We start from the raw sequence: 10631 nt of genomic DNA, 5'->3' as shown, positions 1-10631 counted from the left end.
AAATAAAACTTGAATGGTGATTGAGCAGGTTGAAAATTAGTTGTGTGCGTATTTACTTAATCAGACGTGGTGGCACTTGCATATTTTAGAGTTCAGCAAAAACTTAGTGCTTTTGACAAAAAAATCGATTCTCAGTCTACTAGGAGAACCCTTGCCCAAACAATAGCTAAAAAAGACTAGCAGCCCTCGTGGCAAAAACAAATCCCTCATTTCACTATGTGAAGCCTTTCGCAGATGAGATCCGGGTACAGTCCCCTCGTTGAATGCGTAACTAAATCGAATTGACCCCATCATCCCCCCGAACTGACCATATGGTCCTTCCTCCCATACCACTTCCTTTTCTAACTGTTACCAAAAACCATTCTTTTGACCCCAATAGACTTGTGTCTTCGTCCGACCTGGGGCTTGGTTGGAGCAAGACGGAAGCGGCCCCTCAGGGCTAAAAACAACAATATTATTGGTTCAATTTTTCCAAAAAAATTAATTGCGGCTCAATTTCCATTCATTGTAAAAAAGCATACACTTAGTTTTAAATATACTTAAAACATTATAATAATTGAAATAAGTTTCTTGCAGAAAAAGACTAGGATAAAAGATAACAAAAAAACGGGTAAAAGGTAAAAACTACCTTTTTGACAGCAAACATTATTTGTGTATCTTCTAACCAAAATGATTTTAACCAATAAACAATATCTTATAATGAAGTTTTTCAAAATAAAAGATATAAACCATTAATTTTCAAAAATTTGAAATTTTGAAATTGTTCATGAGGTTAAAACTATTATATTTATTTATCAGAGTTGCCCACACTAATAAATCTGAGAAGTAAAAATACGACAGAATATTTAAATTTTTTCAACTTCTGAGTTTAGATTTTTGATGAGTTCAACCTGTATGCTGAGTATATGCCTAGCTGAAACTCTCTTATTCAAATTTTTTTCGCTTGAAATTTCCTGAATTAAGGCCGATATTTGCACTATATTTACGGCACATTTACTATAAAACTTATTCTGTTGACTTCCGGTCTGTATGTACCCAAATAGCAGAGTAGAGTTGTTGCCTAAAAGCCTTCAAAGTAGGCTGCCTAGTAGAAATAGTAGAGAAAAAAATTTTATTTTTGACCTCATAAAGTTTTTAAATAACAATGGGAGGGGAAGACAACATTTTGTCTTAACTCTCCAAAATCTTTTTATTGACTCGATTCGGTCAGGCCAAACATTCCGAATTGTTTTGACTTTTTCAATACGTTATTCCAATGCTTAGAAACAGATTGCATTTGTTTTTTGCCCTTTGTGACCGACTGTTAGTTGTCGAAAAACCGATACTCTTAGCTCGGAGAGCGGTCAAAAAGTAGACAAACTTTATTTCTTACTCGTCAAAAACTAGACAAATAACAATGGGAGGGTAAAGACAACATTTTGTCTTAACTCATCAAAATCTTTTTATTGGCTCGATTTGGTTAGGCCAAACATTCCGAATTGTTTTGACTTTTTCAATACGTTATTCCAATGGTTAGAAACAGATTGCATTTGTGTTTTGCCCTTTGTGACCGACTGTTAGTTGTCGAACAACCGATACTCTAAGCTCGGAGGGCGGTCAAAAAGTAGACAAATTTTATTTCTTACTCGTCAAAAACTAGACAAATAACAATGGGAGGGTAAGGACACCATTTTGTCTTAACTCTTCAAAATCTTTTTATTGGCTCGATTTGGTGAGGCCAAACATTCCGAATCGTTTTGACTTTTTCAATACGTTATTCCAATGGTTAGAAACAGATTGCATTTGTGTTTTGCCCTTTGTGACCGACTGTTAGTTGTCGAACAACCGATACTCTTAGCTTGGAGTGCGGTCAAAAAGTAGACAAACTTTATTTCTTGATCATCAAAAACTAGACAAATTCATATATAAAGCAATAATATATATGTGTAGTTTTTGACGAGTAAGAAATAAAGTTTGTCTACTTTAAAAGCTTTAATCAGTCATCATTATTCCGTTTTGCTGGATCTCAAAGTTTTTGAAGAAGAAGATAAGCTAAATTCTTCTTACACGACATGAAACAATAATACATTAAAGTTTCCTTAAAACTTTATTATTTTTCGACAGGAACAAAAGTTTTTCAACCTAGAATAAACTGCGTTGATGCAGTTGTAGATTTTTCCAATTTTATTTGTTTAATTGTTCTGGTGAAACGTTTTCTATCGACTTCAAAAAATCATTTGACACAAAAAATCATAAGTGGGTCACGCTAAAATTGAAAAAAAAATGGAACAAGGGAAAACATTAGGAAACTTCTCGAAAGCTATTTAACAAACTGTAAGCAGTTTGCTGCTTTGATAATGAAAAATTTCAAAAAGAAATTTTGACTTGTGGTGTTCCGCAAGGATCAAAACTAGGGCCGCTACTATTTCTTATATTCATAAATGATCTGCCAATCGTTTGTAAAAAATCAAAACCAGTTTTGCGCGCGGATGATACGACATAAAGTTTTTCCAGCAAAATCAAGAAAAAATATAATGGAAAAAAAGTTTGAAGTGTAGAAAATTGGATTCATTGCCAAGGTTTAACAATCAAGCTGAATAAAAATGCTTCTATTTTTGATAGAAATGTGATAACGATACGTGCTTTTTCTGAGATTTTTTGTTTAAGCGATCAATCTTCTAATAAAAAACTTAGGAATCAAAAATTCAACAAAACCAACAAACCAAGCTTCAAACTGCCTGCTGATGGAGTTGTTAAAAAATGTTTTTCCAAACATTTTTTTTTGATTTTTTACAAATCATATGCACAATCCATGATATAGTATGGCATTTATATAACGAAAATACTTTCAACTTAAATCTTGTTTTAATAGAAAAACTTCAAAAACGTCTTGCATGAGCTATTTTTTTAAACCAAAACTCGAATCAGCAACCGAATTCACGAATGACAAAAAAATCTTTAGTTTTTTTTTAATTTGTATCAATTTGCTCTCTTCAAAGAAGAATTTGAGAGCTTCGGAGACTCAAACAAAAAAAAACGATTTAACCTCCTACTTCCTCAAACCCACAGAAAAACAGAAAATTTAATTACAAATGTAGGATACAAAACAAATGCCATGAAATTTTCATTTCTACGAAAGATAACTTGTGCTTACAATTTTGTTTTTCAAAACAAGTTACTCCTTCAAAAATTTTCCATGTTAGACAAGAAAGAATTGAAACTTATTATAGTTTTTTTTGAGCTAAATATGTTTTTGCTAATGAATATTTATACAAATTGCTCTTTGATTGATGCCCATTCTATGGCTCAATGATTTTTCTCTTTAAGCGCTCGATGTGATCCATTGGGTGAGATGAATTTCTCTCTGCTAATAGCTTTGATTTGCTGTTGCAATGTAGCTGGTAAATTAATTATAATTCAATAACTAAAATTGTTTTAGATGGTTCTTATTAAAACAACATAAAATCAAGTGGTGTTGTTGTTTTTGTACAAAAATGCTATTGGCCTATTTGCTTCAAGTTGAGTCATTTGAATGCCAACAGCAGAAATTTATGCATCTGAGGGGGCGCTAGAAATATATAGTTTCAAAATTTAATAGCTCAATTTTTCTATCAGTACAACAAAAAAAAATAAGGCTCAACGAATCTTTTCTCAAATATAGTCAGCTGAGTTACAACTCCAGTAAAGTTCGGCTAGATGCTGAAATAACAGGAGTAATCGGTTTGAAGACGTATTTCTTAAAAATAAATTGTCTTCGAGACAAATGGATAGAAATTTTGGGAGATTTAACGTCCATGTGAACAATCACTTTAAGTAGACTTATCTTAATACATTGTAGACTCTGTACCCAATCTTAATAAATAGCATGCCTGACCGGAAATTTATAACGTATCTTAATACATGGGGTCAGCCACGCACCCCCACATTTAATCTCCACTAAATGTTTAATACTACTAAGAAGATTGGTCACTTGGTCCGATGTTATTTTTTTCCACATCTTCTACGAATACTTGTTTGATCATTTCACGTCTTGGGAACTCTAGGCCCTATAACCAAAAGTGCCCTAGTTTTTCACTGAAATAATGAAGACCTTTTCAGAAGAAAAAGGGACGGTGTCAGAACTCGCTACCCGCACTTAGAAGTAGTCCCAAGTAATTGACCCAGTTAGTCTATTAGTTTTTTTCTTAAATGGTTTTCCACTCAGAGTGTCCTGATTTTGATCAAAACTGAAAGCTAACTGACATATAAGGTAAATTTTACAAACCTGTCTGACTTTGTTCGTGCGACTTCATTAGCTGAATATAAGCGTTTAGTTAGGCGTTGTTGTTTTTTAATTGAGCAGATGATTTTCGATTAAAACTAAAAGTTTTTCGGCGTTGAAAATAATATGTTGCTGTTTTTTGTGCGAATGCATTAGTTCGCTATTATAAAGTCAGGCCCACTATCGCTTGTTTCACAAGATAGATATCACCACCTCGAAATCTAATTTTTCTATCACTTAGCCGAAGTGTTCTGAACTAAACAAAATCAATACTAACGCATCAGTTTTGATTATCAGTTGCAATTTCTTTCTAAAAAGTTAGTTTCAAGGTGAAATGGCAATAGAAAATGATAGTTTAACGGTCATTGAGTCAAACCCTTTCACAGTATTTTTCTAACATTATTTCTATTTAGCAACCCTTCTGTCAATTGACACCGAATTCTAATTTAAATAAGCAAGGGATTAATTAGTCTACATCATCGTCATTAAAATCAGGAAAAACTTCATCTTTCAAAAACTTACATCTCCCACTTTCATTGCTGTCATTTCAAGAGTCAGTTGCCTTAGATTCATTTTTTCCATTTGCAAAACCCCCAGTTTTCACATTTTAAAAATCACAAACTGACTAAAACTAATCCTAGTCTGAAGAAATGTCCGATCTTTTGGTATACTCCGCTCTGATTACATTTGCAGCGATAGTCATTGGAATCATAGGTCTGAAAATGGCTCTGAAACTGATGAGAAAAGAAAAGGATGTCGACCTGGAACTAGAGTCCGGAAAAGGCGGGAAAGTGGTCAGAGTGTCCAGTCCGGAATCGCATCATGAGCCAACGCGACGTCCACTGCAAGAGGACCATAGTCATGGACAATGCATCGTGGCTCTGCTGGAATGTGGGTACCTGTCTAATGGAATATGGTATGGCCTTCCGAATGCCACCATGCCAAATGAACTCATCTTATCAAATTAGGTAAAAATTAATTATAAAAACCGACTTTATTAGGGTGGCGTGTCACGGAGCCGAATACCCGGATAGCCGAAAAATAAATTCGTTCCCGGATAGCCGAAAAATTACCTCCTCCCAATTACCCCCACTTTCCCCCGGCAAAAAAAATAAACGCGTTAAAAAACCGGACAAATGTTTTAAAAAAAACAGGCCAAAACCCCCTTTTTTGAGTTTTTTTTTGAAAAAAATTTATCCAAAAAATTGCGTTTTTCAGCGCGCGCTCCCCTTTAAAGTTAGCATATACTAAAATATTTTAGGGTTTGTCGGCCGAAAATGGATATAATAAAACATACCAAAGAGGGACCCTTTGGTTGGTGAGGGGGGTCGAATCCCTGTTGTAGTCAGAATTTAGTAGTTAATTAATTCAATGAGAGTAAAAAAATTAGCCAATCCAATCACTTAAAAATGTTCAGAATTTTGTAAGCTAACAGGCTGCAAAATTTTGAGGCACTTTCTGTCCAATCAAAATGCTTCTCAAGAGTTTTCTGGTTTAATTTAACTAAAACCGGAGGTATTTAGTTTTTTCGGCTATCCGGGAATGCGGCTCCGTGGGTACGCACCTTTATTAGTGAAAACTAGTTTTATGCTTTATCTGCGTTCCATTTTGTCACTTTTTTTAAATCCGAGACGTGTGGATTTTGGTCTTTTGAAATAGGAAATGAAAACAAAAATTTAAAAAGCTGGTAGCAATAATTTTTTTTCGACAGAAGAAGTCTAAATTTGGCCTCTAAAGTACCATTAACAAACTTAAAAAAGATATAAAGTGTCTTTTCTAAGATTACATTATCTATAATTTTTCTATATATGAACGGCGTGATGATTCTAACTCTGAGATTGCGTGTCTTGAGAAACTAAACATAGCAGATAGCCTAGTTTTTGAATAAGTTTCTTTTTTATTTCAGGTGGTACAACTGAACAGAGCCAGCTCATTTGATGGCTACGCTTCACACCCGAACTAGATCCGTCTCAGTGCTATAACTTTGCCTTTTTCTCAGTTACTACTATTGACAAACTAGATAGAAATTATTAGTCGATTTTGAATTGCCAAGTTTCGATATTTTGCTGTGCATAGATTAATTTTCTAATCATAATAATTATAATGGTAATAATGATAATCACAAGAATTATTATGATGGCAATGACTTATTTTCTTAGAGAAATTTGAAATGATAACCATGTTAGTTTTAGTGGTATTTAGAATTATTATGATTAATCAATAAATGTTGTCGAAGTTTTCTTTTAACTGACTTGTAGAAGGATGTTTTATGAATTCGAAAGCTGAAGAAAAAAATGAGGCCCCAATAAGAAAACTGAAAGTGAACATGACCAAAAACACTTTCAGGTTTTAAAACGTCTTCAACCCCTATCGACCCAAAAACACCCCACTCCGGTAAATTTTGACGAAGTCCGTTTTTGATCAACCAGTACTGACGTTTGTCTGCAGGGGACGCCGGCGCCAAGACACTGAAGTTTAGGAGAATACAAAACTAGTTTTGTCGGAGTAAAACTAAGTAGTTTTCACAATTAAAATTTTCATTGGCCCTGCGATAAGTAATCGTACTGCAATCGGGTACTAAATTTTTTCCCGTAAACAACTTTGTTCACAGGACGTTTAATATCTGGACTCCTTCATCTTCTGGCCTGCTCAGTCTCTTGAGAATTTAACTAAAACTACTATGATTTAAATAGTAATTAGGTAAAGCCCGTTTCAGGTTGTAATTATTTTTTCCAAAAAAACACTCATTTTTTCGGGTTCGTGGTTTTTTGTCTAGTTTCCGTCGTTTTTTTTCTGTTTTTTGACACGCCATTTTTTAACTAATAGGGTTTTATTGGCCTACTTTCTAGAACATGTGTTACACAGAATGGTGATTTTATTAGGAATGGCAAATATGACTTCTCACATGCGCAAGTTCTAGAAATTCAAATAAAACTGCAAGAGTAATTAGGTAAAGAATGTTTCAAAATGCACATTTTCTTGTCTGGTAAGGTTTTTTGGCTTACTATTTAAAGCGTGGGTTTTTTTCAAGTTTAAACAATTTTATGCCATAAATGAAAGTTCAGTCATTTATAAATTTACCAAGCATGATTTTGCGCAATTTCTTTTTTCATTTTTTTTATGATTTCAACAGATTGTTATTTCGGTCTAGTCAACTTATATTGCGTAATTTGAGGTCAAAATTTATTTGTATAGGATTACTTACTTCAGTATAGTGGAATCTAAAAATTTTTAAAAGCTCATGAATTTTTTTTATAACAATAGTTTTGTTTTCGTCTCAGTAATTTTCGACCGAAAATTCGTCGCATTTGTTGCCACTCGGCGAAAGATTCCCGATTATTTTTTAAGCTGATTATGATATCATTGCTAGGTGCTTTGAAGGGATCGTTGTCAACATGTTGTCAAGCCGTCCTACGTGTCGTCAGTTAGTAACCAACAGTTCGGATTCCGACCACAAGAATCTACCTCTGGGGCTTTCATGAAATTTTGATTGACCTTAATTTTTATTGTCAAACCCATGATTATGTGCACCTCTTTACTCTAGATATGAGTAAAGCATTTGATACAATTACGCATGAGAGTATCTGACGTTGGCTAACAAAAATTAAAAAAAAAACCTTGCATGCATCTATTGTCAACTGGATTGCAGATTTCCTTACGAACAGCTGTCATTATGCTTGCTCTTCTGAGTGTACTTCACAAGTGACGCAAACTAACCAGGGAGCTCCACAGGGGACAGTTGGCGCGCCCACATTCTGTGGTATTTCAGCTGCATAGAAAATCTCCACCTGAATAGCTCTAAATCCAAAGAAATGATTATTTATTTCAGTAAATCTAGCATAGCCGTTCTTGGGATAACATTGGATTCAAGGCTGACGTCCAAGTCAAATATAGAGAAAACTGCACGTTCTGCCACGTCAAATTTATTCTTACTGCTAAGACTGAAACATATCAGATAGATCTAAGAAGAGCTGTCACTTCTTAATTCATCCCTAGTGCTTAGCAAAATTCTCTACGGTCTCTCAGTTTGGTGCGGATTCAGACGCGACATTTTGCAAAAAATCGATGCTGCTCAAGAAAAAGGCCAAAAACTAGGAAATTATCAAAGAATACACGCCAGTAAAACAGATTGTTCAAAAATCGATGAACAACTTCTTCGTTTCAATATGTCCCAGCCACAGAGTCCCTTGTTTCAATACATTCTAAAAAGAACCGAGTACTCACAGATTTTACGGCACAGACTCCGTGCGACGTCTAATGGTAAAACTGAGAAAAATTTGACTATGTTTCCGAACCGTGCACTAAGAACCTACGACCACTAATTGCTTGATTACACTTCTTCTTCTTCTTCTTCTTCTTCTTCTTCTTCTTCTTCTTCAGGAGCCTGAAACTTATTATAGTTCTTATTTAGTTTATCGTTTCTGGGTAGCCTTTTTGTCTGTTTTCAATTAATTTTTCGGCTAATCGCTACACCGTCCGCGTGGCTGTTGGAGCAGCGCCAACGGTGCATCCGAAAATTAGCGGGCAGAAGCTACTGTGCTCTACGTTTAAAATTCTTTGCTGATATTTGGATTTCTTCAGTGTTTTGTGATATTTGTATGCGTCTTTATGTTGTTTTTTGTAATGTTTTAGCAAGGGGGTTGAAAATTTTCACATGAAAGAAAGCGCAGCTTAACCGTGAACCCCAGAGTCTGTTTGCTTTAATGTCAAGTCGTGCTCATCTTCAGTTGTAGTTGAATTGTTGACTAAGCTTTGGTATTGCAACGGCTGAAGTTTTGGCTCAATCTCGACATCATGGCAAACCTCGTTCTTGAGGTTGGCAAATGTGTCTCTCATTTCATTGTGTCTTGAGTGTGTGTAACCGCCCTTCGCAGTGTAGCACCTGTCAAGTTAAAATTAGCACCACATGAGTGGGGTTTTGGTCGATTCCCAACCGTATCTCAAGAAAATATTATCTCTGAATTCTGATTTATTAAGGTTGAAGTTGTATCTGCTCAGTGGTAAATAATTCAGCCAGTTAGAGGCTCCCCTTGTTAGGCGTTGTCCTGGTTAGAAATGGAAGCTTTTATTGAAATCCTTTAGTATACCTGACGTAAACGTTTTGGGGGGAGGTTTTTGCAATTTTTGTTAGTTTTTTCAAAATTTTGATTTGCTCGCTCTGTTTGAAGTCGAAGAACTTTTTACATTCAGCTTCTGTTCCTTTAACTAAACCAAGCACGCAGGCGTCTGCCTTTATGGTGATTCCTGTATTTTCGAAGGTTTTCGCAGCTTCACCGAGTTTTCATGTTTGACAATGATAATGATGATGAAAAAATTATTCCCCGTATCGACAGTTCAATCAGATTGACAGTTTGAACAGGTCCACCTCAAAAATCATGAACAAGAATTCAGTTGATAAAAAGTTGACACAGTTCTCTCCAAATGAAGTTCCTTGACTCTTCTCTTGAAACACTCGAGGGGAGCGAAGATGTCTACACCAAGACAGACTAACTCGTTGACGGATTTCTCAACGCCATGAAAGAAAAATTTCTCGGTCTGCCACTTATTTGCGGTTTGAATTGTGCAGAGGATTGTGGACTTCCGGCTGGTGGTCAACTTAAAAAAGAAATACGCAGAAAACGGCAGCTCTGAAAAACCATGTAACATTTTGTAGAACAGTAACACATCGTTCAATATAAGATGGTAACAGATAGACAAAGCTTTCGTTCGAAATAACTGGCTTCTTAAGCGCATTGAACCTATAATCCATTTCAGACACTTTTGATTGAAATTTTCAAGTTTCGGAAATAACATAACCAAGGAAACCAAACAGGGGATGCATAAAAAATGATACTCTTGATACACATGTTAACAAACATGAGCTTGTTGTATTGAGAGACAATGAAAGGAAAATTGCCTTTGATAAATTGAAGCGACTTGTTAAATGATAACAGTTTATTGTTGATATGTGTCATCCATTTCAATTCATCAGAGACAAATAAGCACAGGTCTTATACTACATTCGAGGCAGTTATGTCCTGGTTGTTGACCATCACATAACGAGGAAAATCTCTTTTGTAAACAATGAGACTGCACTTATCTGACCGATAAATCATTTGCAGTACACCAAATTGTAAAAGAATCAATATCATGCTGTAGAGAAGTTATATCAGTAGAAAACAACTTTGAGTCGTCAGCGAAAAAATAACAAATGGCAAATCATCGATAAAAAGAAGAAAAGAAGTGGCCCCAAAATCCTGCCTGGAGGAACAGCCCTTGTAACAGGACGTGGATTGGAAATGTGCGCGTTTATACGAACACAATGTGATCGGTTACAGAGATACGACAAAAAAATTTACAAGAAATCATGATCGAAACCATAATTGATAGCTTGTTTAGAATGATCTTATGG

This window comes from Symsagittifera roscoffensis, chromosome 1, assembly GCF_963678635.1.
Source record: "Symsagittifera roscoffensis chromosome 1, txSymRosc1.1, whole genome shotgun sequence".
Lineage (NCBI taxonomy): Eukaryota > Metazoa > Xenacoelomorpha > Acoela > Convolutidae > Symsagittifera > Symsagittifera roscoffensis.
The sequence above is the reverse complement of the archived record's forward strand: the minus strand, read 5'-3'. Positions refer to the sequence as shown.